Source organism: Saimiri boliviensis, chromosome 20, assembly GCF_048565385.1.
Source record: "Saimiri boliviensis isolate mSaiBol1 chromosome 20, mSaiBol1.pri, whole genome shotgun sequence".
Taxonomy (NCBI): domain Eukaryota; kingdom Metazoa; phylum Chordata; class Mammalia; order Primates; family Cebidae; genus Saimiri; species Saimiri boliviensis.
Window position 1 is genome coordinate 7786474 of NC_133468.1, and position 18527 is coordinate 7805000.

Sequence of the window (18527 nt, forward strand, 5' to 3'; positions counted from 1 at the left end):
CAATATTCTTCTCTCAAACTCAAGTTTTTAAGGATTTTTCAAACTGTAGGCTAAGCAAAATATTATTTTCTTTTTCTTCTTCTGAGGCAGAGTCTTGCTCTGTCCCCCAGGCTGGAGTGTGATGGGGTGATTTCAGCTCACTGCAACCTCTGCCTCCTGGGTTCAAGCAATCCTCCTGCCTCAGCCTTCTGAGTAGCTAGGATTATAGGCATGCACCACCACACCCAGCTAGTTTTTATATTTTTAGTAGAGATGGGGTTTCACCATGTTGGCCAGGCTGGTTTTGAACTTTTGACCTTGTGATCCACCTGCCTCAGCCTCCCAAAGTGCTGGGATTACAGACATGAGCCACCACACCCAGCCTAAGCAAAATATTATTTAATGCTAAACAACTATTCTGTTTATAGTACAGACTGACCATCCCAAATCTGACATCTAAAATGCTCTAACATTTTTCAAAACATTTTGAGTGCTGACATGTCTTAAAGGAAATACAGAGTGGAACATTTCAGATTTGAGATACTCAACCAGTATAATGTAAATACCGTATTCCAAAATTGAAAACAATCCAAATCTGAAACACTTCTGGTTCCAAGCATTTTAGACTTGGAATACTCAACCTCTACAATAATGATGAGATGCGCCCTTCCTGTAAAACGTCATGCTTTTCATTAACTTATTTCATTTTATATGCCGGTATTAACTTAGTTTATAATATGAACTGTGTAAAACTTAACTCCCCCTCCTTTTTTCTTCTTTTTGAGACAGAGTCTAGCTCTGTCACCCAGGTTGGAGTGGAGTAGTGCAATCATTACTCACTGCAGTCTCAACCTCCCAGGCGGAAGCAATCCTCCTACCTCAGCCTTCTGAATAGCTGGTATTGCAGGTATGCACCACCAAACCCAGCTAATTATTTTATTTTTGTAAAGACAGGGTCTCCCGATGTTCCCCAGGCTGGTCTCCACCTCCTGGGTTCAAGCAATCCTCCTGCCTCAGCCTCCGAAAATACTGGGCCTCCCAAGGTGCTGGGTTTATACACATGAGCCACCGTGCCAGGCTTTACCACTCTTTCGTATGCAGATGACTCCCAATTTAACCTGGACCCACCATCACTTCTGAAATTTAGCAGCACATGTCTAACAGCCTAATCAACATTTCCACCTACATGTGGCACCACAACCTCAAATTCATCATTTAACACCACTGTATCTGTTAACAACACCATCACCTTCTAAAATATCCAGGAAAACTGGGTGCAATGGCTCATGCCTGTAATCCCAGCACTTTGGGAGGCCAAGACAGGCGGATCACTTGAGGTCAGGAGTTCGAGACTAGCCTGGCCAACATGGTAAAACCTTGTCTCTACTAAAAATAGAAAAATTAGCCTGGCATGGTGGCAGACAAATTCCAAAATCTTTGGCCTGGCATTTAAGTGTTTCTATAATGCTGTCCCTACCTGCCTAGCTTTCTAGGTTATTATTTTTCTTCCTTCCCTTCCTCCCCTTTCTTTCCTTCTTTCTTTCTTTCTCTCTCCCCCCTCCACCCCCTTCGCTCTTTCTTTTTCTCTTATACAGGGTCTCACTATGTTGTTCAGGCTGGTATCCAGTTCTTGCGATCAAAAGATCTTCCTACCGTGGCCTTCGAAAGTACTGGGATAAAAAGCGTGAGCCGCTGCAGTTACAGTATGTTCTCACTATTTCCCTTCAGATGTCCAATACCCCACAAATGTAACGTATATATCTCACACCCAGAATTTCCACAGAGCTAAACGCTAGCATTCCTTCAGAGCCTAATATAAAAGCCAAAACATCCATCCTTTCATTTGACAAATGTGTGCTGCCTGCCTATTCTGTACAGCACTTAACTATGTTGGAGTGATATAAAATGAGTAAGATATAATCTCTATCCTCAAGAAACTCCTCTAGGCCGGGCGCGGTAGCTCACGCCTGTAATCCCAGCACTTTGGGAGGTCGAGGCGGGTGGATCACGAGGTCAAGAGATCGAGACCATCCTGGTCAACATGGTGAAACCCCGTCTCTACTAAAAATACTAAAAACTAGCTGGACATGGTGGCGTGTGCCTGTAATCCCAGCTACTCAGGAGGCTGAGGCAGGAGAATTGCCTGAACCCAGGAGGCAGAGGTTGCGGTGAGCCGAGATCGCGCCATTGCACTCCAGCCTGGGTAACAAGAGCAAAACTCTGTCTCAAAAAAAAACAAAAATAAACAAAAAAAAAACCAAAACCTTAGATGGGCATGGTGGTGCACACCTGTAGTCCCAGATACTTGGGAGGCTGCAGCAGGAGAATCGCTTGAACCGAGGAGACAGAGGCTGCAGTGAGTCAAAATCATGCCACTGTACTCCAGCCTTGGTGACAGAGTGAGACTCCATCTCAAAAAAAAGAACTGGACTTTAATCTTACCTTCTTCCCAGTGTGCAAATGACTACTCCCTCCTCTAAATACCAAAATTGCTTTCTAACTCTCTTATGTGACTACTGTTTCCTTTATGATTCTTTATGTTCATTCTACTGCCTTCTTAGAGGGCGTAATGTAAGTTCCCTGACAGCAGGAAACAATTCACTATAATATTCACTAGTACCAAGCACACAGTAAGGACTTAAACAGTTGTAGAAAAATCAGTCCAAGTTAAAAAGACCTTTTTGTATAAGCTTCAGTCATCATAGCTATAATCTGAAATCCTCTAGATATTACTACAAAATCTCATTGTACATTAATACACTCAGGTTTTGTTTTGGGATTGGTTTTTTTTTTTTTTTTAAGACAGGCTCTGTCTGGCTCCATTGCCCAGGCTAGAGCACAGTGGCACGATCTTGGCTCACTTACAACCTCTATCTCCCAGGCTCAAGTGATCCTCCCATCTTAGCTTCCCGAGTAGCTGAAACCACAGGTGTGCACCACAATGCTTGGCGAATTTTTCTATTTTTCTGGGGTAGAGACAGGATTTCACCATGTTGCCCAGGCTGGTGTTGAACTCCTGGGCCCAAGCGATCCTCCCACCTTTGCCTCCCAAAGCGTTGGGATTACACGTGTGAGCCACCACACCTGGCTACTGGGGGGTTTTAATTTAAAATGTTCTGACTAGATGCCACGCTGGTTGTTAAAAAATTACAAATTTGGGCCGGGCACAGTGGCTGATGTCTGGAATCCCAGCAGTTTGGGAGGCCGAGGCGGACAGATCACGAAGTCAGGAGCTCGAGACCATCCTGGCTAACATGGTGAAACCCTGTCTCTACTAAAAATACAAAAACAAAAAAAAAAACCAAAAAAACAAACAAACAAAAAAAAACAAAAAAAAAAATTCCCACATGTTAGAGGGGAAAAAAAATTAGCTGGGCGTGGTGGCACATGCCTGTAGTCCCAGCTACTCAGGAGGCTGAGGGAGGAAAACTGCTTGAACCCAGGAGGAAGAGATTGCAGTGAGCTGAGATTGTGCCACTGCACTACAGCCTGGGCGGCAGTGTGAGACTCTGTCAATAACTTAACTAACTAACTAACTAACTAACTTGTAGAATTTTCTGAAAATCATTACGTCAGGAAAGAGTTCAGAAAGTAGTGTTTGCTTTAAAGCTCCTCAGCTGATTCTAACATATGGCCAACCTGGGAAATCCATGGTATTGATACGTAATTCTAAGTAGGAGTAGGGATTATAAATCCCTCACTAAAATAACTTTTAGGCTGGGTGCAGTGGCTCACACCTGCAATCCTAGGTCTGTGTGAGGCCAAGCTGGTGGGTGGAGACCAGCCTGGGCAATAGGGAGAAACTCCATCTCTATAAAAAATACAAAAAAATTAGCCCTGTGTGGTGGTGCACCTGTAATTCCAGCTACTCAATAAGCTGAGGTGGGAGAATCACCTGAGCCTGGGGAGGTCAAGGCTGCAGTAAACAGTGTCACTGCACTCCAGCCTAGGTGACAGAGAGACCTCATCTCAATAATAATAATAACCTTAAATAAATGATTATAAACATTGTAGGAGAGAACAATCAGAGTGACTGCATATCTTTAATATATGCTGAAATACTTAACCTAATTTGCAAGCAAAACACTTTTTAAGTAGTGAAGCAGGGTGAGCTGGAAACCCAACTGAACAAGCCTGCTTTCAATCACTACTGATCAGTACTAAAACTATGCCCCAGAAATAAGCAATGCTGGACACACCTGGGACGGGATTATTCATTCATGTATCAACATGTATTTGTATATCCAGGATAAAGATACAGTCCCTGCCCTCTTTAAATTTTCATCCTAGTAAATGGAGACTGGTCAAAACAAATCATACATACAGAAGAAAACACACTAACAAATTTTCATTTTGTTATAGAAGATTCCTTTAGATTGGGTGCTCAAGGAAAGCCTCTTCAAGGAGATAATATTTGAGCAGAGATCTGAATGAAAGATAAGGGGCCAGTCATGGGGAAACACCTGGGAAAAGCATTCCAGGCAGAAGGCCAACATATGCAAAAACTTTGAGACACAGAAATCCACAGAACTCGAAGCATCTCTGGATGGAACATACAGACTTTGACAAAAGAATCCAATCATTTTTTTTTTTTGAGACAGAGTTTCACTCTTGTTACCCAGGCTGGAGTGCAATGGTGCGATCTCGGCTCACCGCAACCTCCGTCTCCTGGGTTCAAGCAATTCTCCTGCCTCAGACTCCCGAGTAGCTGGGACTACAGGCCACCATGCCCAGCTAATTTTTTGTGTTTTTAGTAGAGACGGGGTTTCACCATGTTGACCAGGATGGTCTCGATCTCTTGACCTCGCGATCCACCTGCCTCGGCCTCCCAAAGTGCTGGGATTACAGGCGTGAGCCACCGCGCCCAGCCTAAGAATCCAATTAAATAGAAAATACGTGAAACAACCTCACCAAAGGGGGGTGGGGTTGCTAACTAAGAAACTTGGAAATGAAGTCTGTAAGATTAAAGGCAACAGGAACTACACGTAAGCACTGTCCTCTAGTTGGTAAGGTTTTTTCCCATGGGAGTATGTATTAATTCTGAACCCACTGTATCTCCAAATATATCCCAGAACTGAACAATTAAGAAAACAGATGGTGAATGGTGAAAGTCAGTTTTCTCACTGTAGAAGTGGGAGGTGACAGATAACCAAAAGAAGGCGGCTAGAATGGATAGAGTTGTAATGGATAGAGTTGGAAACATCAACTCATGTTTAACTTAATATAGATACAGATGATTGGATACCGAAAAATTTAGTTTAGTATACATACACGCATATCCCTTGCTCAGTCAGCTGAAAGGCCCTACAAGCAACAACATCCCAGTAGCAAACACACCTAATGCCCAGATCCTGGTTTCTAATAACATTCTCTAATAAAAAGAATCAGGGCTCCTTGAAGAAGTAGCTGATTCTAGGACTGGGGCAGGAAATATTTAAGACATGCCTAGACAATCTTGTAGTAAAAAGGATAAAGGAGGCTGGGAGTGGTAGCTCATGCCTGTAATCCTAACACTTTGGGAGGCCATGGTGGGAGGACTGCTTGAGGCCAGGAGTTCAGTACCAGCCTGGGCAACACAGCAAGCTCCCATCTCTATGAAGAAAAAAAAAAGGATAGAGGAGTCAACTGAAAAAGATCCCAGTGGCAACAGCTCAAACAATTTAAGCAATAAAATAGATATGCATGATATAAATATATGGGTGAATGGGGGAGAATAGAAAAATATCCTGTGCAGAAGAATTCCAAGCAATTTATGTAGCTATTTACCTTTCCCTTCAAGGAAGTAGAGCATAACTTTTCACTCCTTCCCAGAATGTGCTAGGCATGGTGACTTCCTGCCAAAGAACAGTATGGAAATGGTGGCCGGGGGGATTAACAGTGGAGAAACTTGACAAACACTATCAAAGCTAGGTGATCAAGGTCAAAACACTGACAGTGAAAATGTAATGAAAATAGCACTTTACCTCTGTAATCTTTCTGTCAAAAACCCGTAATCTCAGGCTCAATTATGAGAGAAACATCAGGCAAATGTCAATCGAGAAATAATCTACAAAATACCTGACTGGAACTTCCGAAAACTGTCAAGGTCACCAAAACCAAGAAAAGCTCAAGAAATTGTCACAGCCCAGAGGAACCTAAGATATGACTACTAAATGGTATGTAGTATACCCTAAATGGAATCCTGAAACACAAAAAGAGTATCAAGTAAAAACTAAGGAGACTGGAATAAAGAATGGACTTTTGTTAATGATAGTATATCGAGCCGGGTGCGGTGGCTCAAGCCTGTAATCCCAGCACTTTGGGAGGCTGAGGTGGGTGGATCATGAGGTCAAGAGATCGAGACCATCCTGGTCAACATGGTGAAACCCATCTCCACTAAAAATACAAAAAATTAGCTGGGCATGGTGGCGCCGGCCTGTAATCCCAGCTGCTCAGGAGGCTGAGGCAGGAAAATTGCCTGAACCCAGGAGGTGGAGATTGCGATGAGCCGAGGTCGCGCCATTGCACTCCAGCCTGGGTAACAAGAGCGAAACTCCGTCTCAAAAAAAAAAAAAAAAGTGTATCGATACTGGTTCAGCAATTTTGACAAGTGGACCATACTCATAATGTAAGCTGTTAAATAAGAAACACTGAGCACGAGGCTTATGGGAATTTTCTACATTACCTTCACAATTTTCTGTTAATCTAAATATCTTCTAATGACAAGTTTATTTAAAAAGTAAAAAAAATAAAACAAAACATAACTTGAAGGAGGGAGGAAGCACTGGAGGCAGAACCAGCTTGGCAAGTTGACAGATAAGGTCTGAAAAGCAGGGGATAGATCATTCATGTCAGGCAATATTTTTCCATTTGACCTGTATAAGAAGCAGGGGCTTTTTTTTTTTTTTTTGGTAGAGATAAAGATTTCACAACGTCATCCAGGCTGGTCTCAAACTCCTGGCCTCAAGCAATCCTCTCACCTCGGCCTCCCAAAGCAGTGAGCCACTGTGCTGGGCCTATATGAGGGAACTTTTTAAAAAAATGCTGCAAGTTAAGCTGGGTGCAAGTAAATCTGTCTACAAAGAACACGAGATATACAAACCTCTCATTGTAAACCTCTCAGCTAAAACTGACAGGCTTTTAAAAAATAAAAATAGGCCGGGCGCGGTGGCTCAAGCCTGTAATCCCAGCACTTTGGGAGGCCGAGGCGGGTGGATCACAAGGTCAAGAGATCGAGACCATCCTGGTCAACATGGTGAAACCCCGTCTCTACTAAAAATACAAAAAAAATAGCTGGGCATGGTGGTGCGTGCCTGTAATCCCAGCTACTCAGGAGGCTGAGGCAGGAGAATTGCCTGAACCCAGGAGGCGGAGGTTGCGGTGAGCCGAGATCGCGCCACTGCACTCCAGCCTGGGTAACAAGAGCGAAACTCCGTCTCAAAATAAATAAACAAATAAATAAATAAAAATAAAAATAAATCAAAAGAATGGGAAAAAGTGGAAACAGACTGCCAGACGAAAGTAAAAACACGATTTCATCACACTAAGTGTACTGTGTGGGAACTACCTAACCACCTCACTGCTAGTCAGCAGGATGGTTTTCTTTTCTTTTCTTTTTTTGAGACGGAGTTTCGCTCCTGTTACCCAGGCTGGAGTGCAATGGCGCGATCTCGGCTCACCGCAACCTCCGCCTCCTGGGTTCAGGCAATTCTCCTGCCTCAGCCTCCTGAGTAGCTGGGATTACAGGCACGCGCCACCATGCCCAGCTAATTTTTTTATCTATTTTTTAGTAGAGACGGGGTTTCACCATGTTGACCAGGATGGTCTCGATCTCTTGACCTCGTGATCCACCCGCCTCGGCCTCCCAAAGTGCTGGGATTACAGGCGTGAGCCACCGCGCCGGGCCAGAGCAGGATGGTTTTCTAGTGATCTCTTCACAAGGTCAAAGTAAGCTAGTGCATTGAACTCATTTGGCATTCACTGTCTAGAAACAGTTGCATCCATAATGCAGACAGAGTTGGCTACCTGGATGTTCTATAAGTTTTGTGTGTGTGTGTGTGTGTGTTTAATCCTAGTATAGTTAGGTAAAGTTTAAATATTAGAAAGATTAGAAATGGGGCAGGGTGAGAGGCTACCCTGTGGTGGTTTACATTTACATATTCCCTCCCAATTCCTCGGACTCCAAGAAGAGTTTTTGGGCTTGATTCAACCTCCTTTACAATTAAAAAAAATTATCACATGGGAAACCGTTTAATGGTCTTTTCTTCTCCATTCTACACTTTATGTATGCTGAGAAGAATCCATTCATCACTGCCTTTGATCTTTACAGGAGTTTTCTGGTGTTTTCTCTCCTGGCTTGGGAACCAACTTTTTCTTTGTTTCTTTCTTTTTCTAATTGAAACGGGGTTTCTCCATGTTGGTCAGGCTGGTCTCAAACTCCTGACCTCTGGTGATCCACCCACCTCGGCTTCCCAAAGTGCTGGGATTACAGGTGTGAACCACCACGTCCGGTTTTTTTTTTTTTTTTTTTTTTTTTAAGATGGGGTTTCACCATGTTTGTCAGGCTGGTCTTGAACTCCCGACCTCAGGTGATCTGCCCACCTTGGCCTCCAAAGTACTCGGATTACAGGTGTGAGCCACCATGCCCAGCCGGGAACCAACTTTTTCATACCACCTCTCACATCACTGCATACAAGTCAAGGTTTGGGGAGCCTTCTCTCTTTTCTTACCTGCGTGAGAATCCTCTTTTAGCTTTGGGAGGCCGAGGCGGGTGGGTCACGAGGTCGAGAGATCGAGACCATCCTGGTCAACATGGTGAAACCCCGTCTCTACTAAAAGTGCAAAAAATTAGGTGGGCATGGTGGCACGTGCCTGTAATCCCAGCTACTCAGGAGGCTGAGGCAGGAGAATTGCCTGAGCCCAGGAGGCGGAGGTTGCGGTGAGCCAAGATCGCGCCATTGCACTCCAGCCTGGGTAACAAGGGCGAAACTCCGTCTCAAAAAAAAAAAAAAAAAAAATCCTCTTTTAGATAATTATAATTTTGCAGAGTCTTATTTTACCAAATACACCCTTATGCATTACTCTTCATGATCATGGTTACATAATACTCTACCTGGCTACAACAATTTACACATAGATGTTATAGCTGCTTCCAATTTTCACTATTAAAATAGCACTATGGGCCGGGCGCGGTGGCTCAAGCCTGTAATCCCAGCACTTTGGGAGGCCGAGGCGGGTGGATCACGAGGTCAAGAGATCGAGACCATCCTGGTCAACATGGTGAAACCCCGTCTCTACTAAAAGTACAAAAAAATTAGCTGGGCATGGTTGCACGTGCCTGTAATCCCAGCTACTCAGGAGGCTGAGGCAGGAGAATTGCCTGAACCCAGGAGGCGGACGTTGCGGTGAGCCGAGATCGCGCCATTGCACTCCAGCCTGGGTAACAAGAGTGAAACCCTGTCTCAAAAAAAAAAAAAAAAAAAAAGAATAAAAATAAAAAAATAGCACTATGATGATCTGGGGTCTGTAGGGAGTAGGGGGTGGGAAATAGGGGAGGGACAGTGGGGGATGAGGAGTTGGGGAGAGATAGCATGGGGAGAAATGCCAGATTATAGGTGATGGGGAGGAAGGCAGTAAATCACACTGCCATGTGTGTACCTATGCAACAATTTTGCATGTTCTTCACATGTACCCCAAAACCTAAAATGCAATAAAAAAAAGAAAGAAAAATATTCTATCATAATGTACATCTTCAAGGATAATTTTTTTTTTGAGACGGAGTTTCACTCTTGTTACCCAGGCTGGAGTGCAATGGCGCGATCTCGGCTCACCGCAACCTCCGCCTCCTGGGCTCAGGCAATTCTCCTGTCTCAGCCTCCTGAGTAGCTGGGATTACAGGCATGTGCCGCCATGCCCAGCTAAGTTTTTGTATTTTTAGTAGAGACGGGGTTTCACCATGTTGACCAGGATGGTCTCGATCTCTTGACCTTGTGATCCACCCACCTCGGCCTCCCAAAGTGCTGGGATTACAGGCTTGAGCCACCGCGCCCGGCCCAATTTTTTTTTTTTTTTTTTTTTTTTAAATATATAAAGATGGGGTTTTACCATATTGGTCAGGCTGGTCTTGAACTCCCGACCTCAGGTGATCCGCCAGCCTTGGCCTCCAAAGTGCTTGGATTACAGGCATGAATGAGCCACCACGCCCGGCCCAAGGATGATTTTTATATAAAAAAAAATAGCACTATGATGAACACTACTGTTTATGAAGTTTGCCTGTATTTAGGATTTCTTCCCTGGGATCTAGGTAAAACTTAGGGTCAAAGAATACACATTATTTTTAGAGTTCTTGACGCACAGTCCCAAAATGCATTTCAAAAGAACCATTCCAACTTATGATGGAAGGGCTGGGTTCAATGTGAGTCAAATGCTAAGTATGTCTCAAGCCAATATTCATCACCATTTCAGTGCCAACCTAAGTTTTGCAATGACAGCTTTGTTCAGAGAGAAAGAATACTGCAGTTTTGGCTGGAGACATTCGACTAGCTTTGCTCCAGTTCTCTGATCAGCAATAAATAATGTCTGGCTATCAGCACTTCTGGAAGAGAGGTAAAACAGAAGCAGAGGAATGCCAGATCTACCTCAGTCACAGGCTTCAAGCTCCTACCAAAGTAATTCCTTCAGAACTAAGATAATTTTTTTTTTTTTTTTTTTGAGATGGAGTCTCACTCTGTTGCCCAGACTGGAGTGCCGTGGTGCGATCTTGGCTCACTGCAACCTCTGCCTCCTGGGTTCAAGCGATTCTCCCACCTCAGCCTCCTGAGTAGCTGGGATTACAGGCACACGCCACCATGCCCAGCTAATTTTCCTATTTTTAGTGGAAATAGAGTTTCATCATGTTGGCCAGGCTGGTCGTGAACCCCTCACCTCAGGTGATGCATCCACTTTGGCCTCCCAAAGTGCTAGGATTATAGGCATGGGCCACACAACTGACCTAAAATTTTCTGTATTTTTTAGAGACAGGGTCTCCCTGTCACTCAGCCTGGAGTGCAGTAGCTTGAGCATAGCACGATGATGATCTGGGGTCTATAGGGGGAGGGGAATAGGGGAGGGACAGCAGGGGATGGGGAGTTGGGGAGAGAGAGCATGGGGAGTTTGCCTGAACTTGGGAGATGTAGGCAGCAGTGAGTTATTCTACCACTGTACTCTAGGCTGGGCAACAGAGTAAGGCTCTGGCTTAAAAAAAAAAAACCACTCGGCCGGACGCGGTGGCTCAAGCCTGTAATCCCAGCACTTTGGGAGGCCGAGGCAGGTGGATCACGAGGTCAAGAGATCGAGACCATCCTGGTCAACATGGTGAAACCCCATCTCTACTAAAAATACAAAAAAATTAGCTGGACATGGTGGCGCGTGCCTGTAATCCCAGCTACTCGGGAGGCTGAGGCAGGAGAATTGCCTGAACCCAGGAGGTGGAGGTTGCGGTGAGCCGAGATTGCACCATTGCACTCCAGCCTGGGTAACAAGAGCGAAACTCTGTCTCAAAAAAAAAAAAACAAAACCTCTACTGACATCTAAGGTGGCTTGAGATAGCACTGTACATAATCAGCTGCAATGCACATAAATGTTAACTATGGCACTCCTTTCTTTTTTTTTTTTTTTTTTTTTTTTTCTTTGTTTTTGAGATGGAGTTTCGCTCTTGTTACCCAGGCTGGAGTGCAATGGCGCGATCTCGGCTCACCGCAACCTCCGCCTCCTGGGTTCAGGCAATTCTCCTGCCTCAGCCTCCTGAGTAGCTGGGATTACAGGCACGCGCCACCATGCCCAGCTAATTTTTTGTATTTTTAGTAGAGACGGGGTTTCACCATGTTGACCAGGTTGGTCTCGATCTCTCGACCTCGTGATCCACCCGCCTCGGCCTCCCAAAGTGCTGGGATTACAGGCTTGAGCCACCGCGCCCGGTGCACTCCTTTCTTTCTCCAGTCTTTCAGGGCCAAGTGTCTAATGTTACCAACTTCTACCACAAATCTGCTACTGGTCTGGGAGACAGGTAACAGGAAAAAAAAAAAGGAAAAAAAATCATCCATTAGGCAGGTCCAACCCAGTCTGTCTTACTGAGAAAAATCCCTTGCTCCATGATCCTTTCCCTCCTTCCTCCTTCCTTCAGAGATGACTCCCCTTCCATAAACTGACTTTCCAAGGATTTTGGAGAGCACTGCATTTAATTACAGCAAGTTAAACAAAAATGTAATTGTCTGACAGTATCAGTGAGAGAAAGGTATTTTTTACCTTTGAGGTATTTTACTAGAGACTGAACACCGATCAATCTCTAGTAAAATGCATAGGGAGGACTGGGGAATTGTGTGAACGATTCTATACTACTTTCCTACTTCAGCTTTGGTCAAACATCTAGTAAAATGTACAGGCGGGATTGGAGAAGTGTGTGAACTACTTTCCTACTCCAGCTTTGATCAAACATCCTCCTCTTCCAAGAAGATGTCAGTCACTTGGAGACTAGCTTTTGAAATACTGTGATCCCTAATCTACCCCTCGCTAAAGCATGACTCAAAGAAGATATTACAAACAGTAGATGGTATGTAGTATTTTAACCAGATGGCTCAAACGACTATTTGGATAGGGATTGGGTAACTAGGGTGTAATCTCCTCTTTTTCCTAAAAGGAGTTTATCTTTCCATATCTCATCTGTTTATACCAACAAACACTGCATGGGGTTGGTGTGAAATCTCAGCTGAGATTTAAGTACTCTAAATTTCAATTGGCTTGTTGGCTCTAGCTTGCTAAGAATGCATATTTTGGGTCTCATTTTCAGTTATTCCCAGAGAGAAACTTGGCAAAAACTAGGGATCTTTGTTCTCTTCTTCCGACCACACAGACAGCTTTGCTCTGCTTTATGTAATAGGCAGTATGCCTTTTCTGATAGTGGTAGGAGAAATGAAATCTGAAATCCGTGCAGGAAATTATAAGTGATCAAGACTAGGCTCTGATCTAGAGCAATTTAAACTCTTACACACATTCAGATCTTCATTATTCACATTTAATTACTGATACTCCAAATTAAGTACCAGCAGTTCCCCCATTTACTAAACATCTATTACCATATAATAAAATAGATACTGTAAATATTGAAACCCTTATTTTCATCACTGAGAAAGCCAAAGATTCAAAAAGTTACACTCCTTGTCTAGGAATATCCAGATAATGATAAGTGGTAGAGTGAAGACTGAAATCTAGACTAACTACTTCCAAAGTCCAGATTCTCTCTCATGCCAAATGCCTCCTATTGTTACCTGAAATAGTTTTATTTATTTATTTATTTATTTATTTTGAGATGAAGTCCGCCAGTAAGCTTGGCTAATTTTTGTATTTTAGTAGAGACAGGGTTAAACCATGTTGGCCAGCCTGGTCTCCAGCTCCTGACCTCAAGCAATCCACTGGCCTCAGCTTCCCAAGGTGCTGGGATTACAGGCGTGAGCCACTGTGCCCAACTAAAATAGCTTTCAATAAATCCTTAATTCAGAAAATTTCAGTTTCTGGCCTGGGCATGGTAGCTCATGACTATAATTTTAGTACTTTGGGAGGCCAAGGACAGCAGATCACCTGAGGTCAGGGGAGAGCTGATCTCCTGAGGTCAGGAGTTCAAGACTAGCCTGGCCAACACAGTGAAACTCTGTCTCTACTAAAATACAAAAATTAACTGGGCGTGGTGGCAGGTGCCTGCAATCCCAGCTACTCAAGAGGCTGAGGCAAGAGAATTGCTTGAATCCAGGAGGAGGCTGCAGTGAGCTGAGATTGTGTCATTGCACTCTAGCCTGGGCAACAAGGGCCAAACTCCTAAAAAAAAAAAAAAAAAAAAAAGAAGCCGGGCGCGGTGGCTCAAGCCTGTAATCCCAGCACTTTGGGAGGCCGAGGTGGGTGGATCACGAGGTCGAGAGATCAAGACCATCCTGGTCAACATGGTGAAACCCCGTCTCTACTAAAAATACAAAAAACTAGCTGGGCGTGGTGGCGCGTGCCTGTAATCCCAGCTACTCAGGAGGCTGAGGCAGGAGAATTGCCTGAGCCCAGGAGGCGGAGGTTGCGGTGAGCCAAGATCGCGCCATTGCACTCCAGCCTGGGTAACAAGAGCGAAAACTCCGTCTCAAAAAAAAAAAAAAAGAAAGAAAATTTCAATTTCTTTATTGTATATACTAGTAGCTGAGTATCAGTCCATAGATGTATACGAAATTGTTCTCCTTTAGGCACAAGATCAACAAACATGTTGATACAGTCTTCCCCTATGGACAAAGGGCTCCGAGTCAAATAAAACTAGAAAATGGGTGCATATCTGGCCAGGCTCAGTGGCTCACACCTGTAATCCCAGTACTTTGGGAGGCCAAGGTGGGCAGATCATTTGAGGTCAGGAGTTCGAGACCAGCCTGGTCAACATGGTAAAACCCCATCTCTACTAAAAATACAAAAATTAGCTGGGTGTGGTGGCTCATGCCTGTAATCCCATTTACTTAGGTGGGTGAGGTGAGAGAATCACTTGAGTCTGGGGTGGAGCAGCACAGTGGAGGTTGCAGTGAGCTAAGATTGTGCCATTGCACTCTAGCCAGGGCGATTAGAGCAAAACCCTGTCTCTAAAAAAAGAAAAGAAAGAAAAGGGTACATATCAAATGCCAAATTTGCAATATAATATTGTAAAGGTTTTGAAAGGTTCTGCTTTTAGAAAAAAAGAAAATTTAACCTCACAAATTCACATAAAGGAAGGTCTTTAAAAAACAAAAAAACAATAACATCCCTTGAAGAATGTTCACTTAGAATCAGTTTGGCAGCCTGGGCAACACAGTGAGACCTATCTCTACAGAAAATATAAAAATTAGCTGGGCATGGTGGTATATGCATGTAGTCCCAACTACTTGGGAGGTTCAGGTGGGAGGATCACTTGAGCCCAGAAGGTTGAGGCTACAGTGAGCTATGGTTATGCCACTGTACTCCAGCCCAGGTGACAGAGCAAGACCCTATCTCAAAAATAAAAAAAGATTTAGCTTGGAAACCACCAGATGTGGAACCAAATGGTTTGTGCAAATCAAGAGATAACCATATCTTAATCTTTTTTTTGAGACGGAGTTTCGCTCTTGTTGCACAGACTCAAGTGCAATTGCATGATCTGAGCTCACCACAACTTCCCACTCCTGGGTTAAAGCTTTTCTCCTGCCTCAGCCTCCCTAGTAGCTGGGATTACAGGAGTATGCCACCATGCCTGGCTAATTTTTAGTAGAGATGGGGTTTCTCCATGTTTGTCAGGCTTGTCTCGAACTCCTGACCTCAAGTGATCTGCCCACCTCAGCCTCCCAAAAATGCTAGGATTACAATCATGAGCCACTGTGCCCGAACCTCCATATCTTAATCTTAAATAACAGATTCTCAAATATTTGATAACTGATTAGACCCAATGGCAGTACACGAGTGTGGATGTTTAATGGTAAATATTTGAATATATAAAAATATCAAATGAATAAATATTTCCAAAAAGAAACCCACAATATTCTTTATCCAAGCAATTAAGAATAGGTGAGGGCCAGGCAATGGTGACTCACACCTGTAATCCCAACACTTTGGGAGGCCAAGGCAGGAGGCCTTGAGGACAAGGATTCAAGCCCAGCCTGATAAACATGGAGAAACCCCATCTCTACTAAAAAAAGAAAAAGAAAAAAAAAAAAGAATAGGTGGAAGAAGTGGCTGAGCTTTGTTGGAAAATTAGAGACACAAGCAATTTTAATTTGTGCAGCAACAATAGAAAAATTTAAAGCCAGGCTCAGTGGTTCATGCCTGTAATCTCAGCACTTTGGGAGGCTGAAGCGGGCAGATCACTTGAGGTCAGGAAATCGAGATAAGCCTGGCCAACATGGTGAAACCCCATCTCTACTAAAATTACAAAAATTAGCTGGGCGTGGTGGCACGCGCCTGTAATCCCAGCTACAAGGGAGGAAGAGGCAGGAAAATCACTTGAACCTGGGAGGCAGATGTTGCAGTGAGCCGAGATCGTGCCACTGCCCTACAGCCTGGGCAACAGAGCAAGACTCTGTCTCAAAGAAAAAAAAAAAAAAGAAAAGTTAAAAAAAAAAAAAAGGCAGTAACTCTTAATTCTACCACACACTAGCTTGGTGACCTTAGGTATCTTTCTTAGGTTTAGCTTCCTCATTGGTAAAACGTAAATAAAAATAGTGCTCAGTTCCTTGGGCTGTACAGATTAAATCAGGTTAGCTATTATTATCACTGAGAAACCTGAGGTCTTCCAGAATCTGAGCGAGGAAAAAAAACAACAGGCCGGGCGCGGTGGTTCAAGCCTGTAATCCCAGCACTTTGGGAGGCCGAGGCAGGTGGATCACGAGGTCAAGAGATCGAGACCATCCTGGTCAACATGGTGAAACCCCGTCTCTACTAAAAATACTAAAAATTAGCTGGGCATGGTGGCGCCTGCCTGTAATCCCAGCTACTCGGGAGGCTGAGGCAGGAGAATTGCCTGAACCCAGGAGGCGGAGGTTGCGGTGAGCCGAGATCGCGCCATTGCACTCCAGCCTGGGTAACAAGAGCGAAACCCTGTCTCAAAAAAAAAAAAAAAAAAAAAAAACAAACAAAAAAAAAAGAAAAACAACAACATAAAGGAAACATTAAAGAGACATTTATAAAGCATTGTAAGATGAGTCTGAACTAGCTTAAAAGGTTCTGAAGTACTACAATTTGATTTTGGAAGAACCAAATAAATTATCTTTTATTAATGCCATTTTTTTTTTTGAGATGGAGTCTCACTCTGCTGGAGTGCAGTGGCACCATCTTGGCTAACTGTCACGTCTGCCTCCCAGGCTCAAGTGATACTCTTGCCTCAGCCTCCAGATTACAGAAGCATGCCACAATGCCCGGCCAATTTTTTTTTTTTTGTATTTTTAGTAGAGATGGGGTTTTGCCATGTTGGCCAGGCTGGTCTCGAACTCCTGACCTCAAATGATCCACCCGTCCAGCCTCCCAAAGTGCTGGGATTAGAAGTGTGAGCCACCTCGTCCAGCCCAATTTTGTATTTTTAATGAGGATGGGGTTTTGTCATGCTGGCTAGGTTGATCTCAAACTCCTGAACTTGGGTGATCCTCCCACCTCAGCCTCCCAAAGTGCTGAGATTACAGGCATGAGCCACCACGCTCAGCCTTTCTGATCCATTCCTGTAACATCACTGTAAAGTTTAAAAATATTAATCATTAAATGTAAGACCTAAAACTGTAAAAGTCCTAGAAGAAAACCTAGTAATATCATTCTGGACATTGGTGTTGGCAAAGAATTTATGACTAAGGCAACAAAAATTGAAAAGTGAGACCTAATTAAACTAAAGAGCTTCTACACAGCAAAAGAAACTATCAACAGAGTAAACAGACAAAATTGGAGAAAATCTTTGCACGCTATCAATATGACAAAGGCCTAATATCCAGAATATATAAGAAACTTAAGGAGGGGTAACAAGATGGCAACTCCATAAGCTGAAGCTTGCTGAACTACAGCAAGATTGTCTTGCTCGTAGTTTGGAGCCAAGGGAATAAAGCAAGATCTTATCCACAGACTTCAGGCATATCTTGAAGAACATGCTGAAGAGGAGGCAAATGAAGATGATGTACTGGGAGATGAAACAGAGGAAGAAGAAACAAAGCCTATAGAACTTCCTGTCAAAGAGGAAGAACCCCCTGAAAAATCTGTTGATGTGGCAGCAGAGAAAAGTGGTGAAAATTACATCTGAAATCCCACAGACTGAGAGAATGCAGAGAGGGCCGAAGGATTCAATGTACCTGTGAGCTTGGAGAGTAAGAAAGTTGCTCAGGCAGCTAGATTTGGGATTTCTTCAGTTCCAACAAAAGGTCTGTCATCTGATTACAAACCTATGGTTAACTTGGATAAGCTGAAGGAAAGAGAGCCCAAAGATTTGGTTTGAATGTCTCTTCAATCTCCAGAAAGTCTGAAGATGACGAGAAACTGAAAAAGAGGAAGGAACGATTTGGGATTGTCACAAGTTCAGCTGGAACTGGAACCACAGAGGATACAGAGGCAAAGAAGAGGAAGAGAGCAGAGCGCTTTGGGATTGCCTGGTGCAAAGCTCTTGTTACTGTCTGTCCTCCAGTGTTTTCCATTTCTCTGATTCTTCTTGGTCGCATATATACCTAAATGCAGTCATGTGCCTACATCCTGCCTTGCAATGAGGGAGCATGTACCCCAGGTACATCCGTGAACTGCAACAGCAGTTTGACTTATTGCCGTTTCAGCTTTAAGGTTTTTTTGTTTCTGTTTTTGATTATGTTGCTTGTTAATAAAAAAAAAAAAAAAAAGGAAAAACAAGGGGGAAAAAAGAAACTTAATTCAATAAGCAAATAATAAGAATAACCCCATTAAAAAATGGGCAAAAGCCAGGCTGAGTAGCTCATACCAATAATCCCAACACTTGGGGAGGCCAAGGTGGGAGGATCACTTGAATCAGAAGCGCAAGATCAGCCTGGGCAACATAGCAAGACCCTATCTCTACAAAAAATTTAAAAATT

General features: G+C 43.7%; 1 protein-coding gene and 1 pseudogene across 3 annotated transcripts in view; one reads left to right on the plus strand and one right to left on the minus strand.

Annotated features, from left to right (window-relative positions):
* The window catches only part of FAF2 (Fas associated factor family member 2), a 66836-nt gene that overhangs the window by 32818 nt on the left and 15491 nt on the right, over positions 1-18527 (minus strand). Inside the window, exon 1 of one of the 3 annotated variants that reach the window (XM_074390459.1) lies at positions 8688-8914. The exons of the other annotated variants lie outside the window; for them this stretch is intronic. The gene's annotated coding sequence lies outside the window, so the exon portion shown is untranslated. Of the gene's footprint in view, positions 1-8687; positions 8915-18527 lie in introns of those variants that run through there. 3 annotated transcript variants of the gene reach the window in all.
* On the plus strand, positions 17583-18156 carry LOC104652682 (SAP domain-containing ribonucleoprotein pseudogene; annotated as a pseudogene).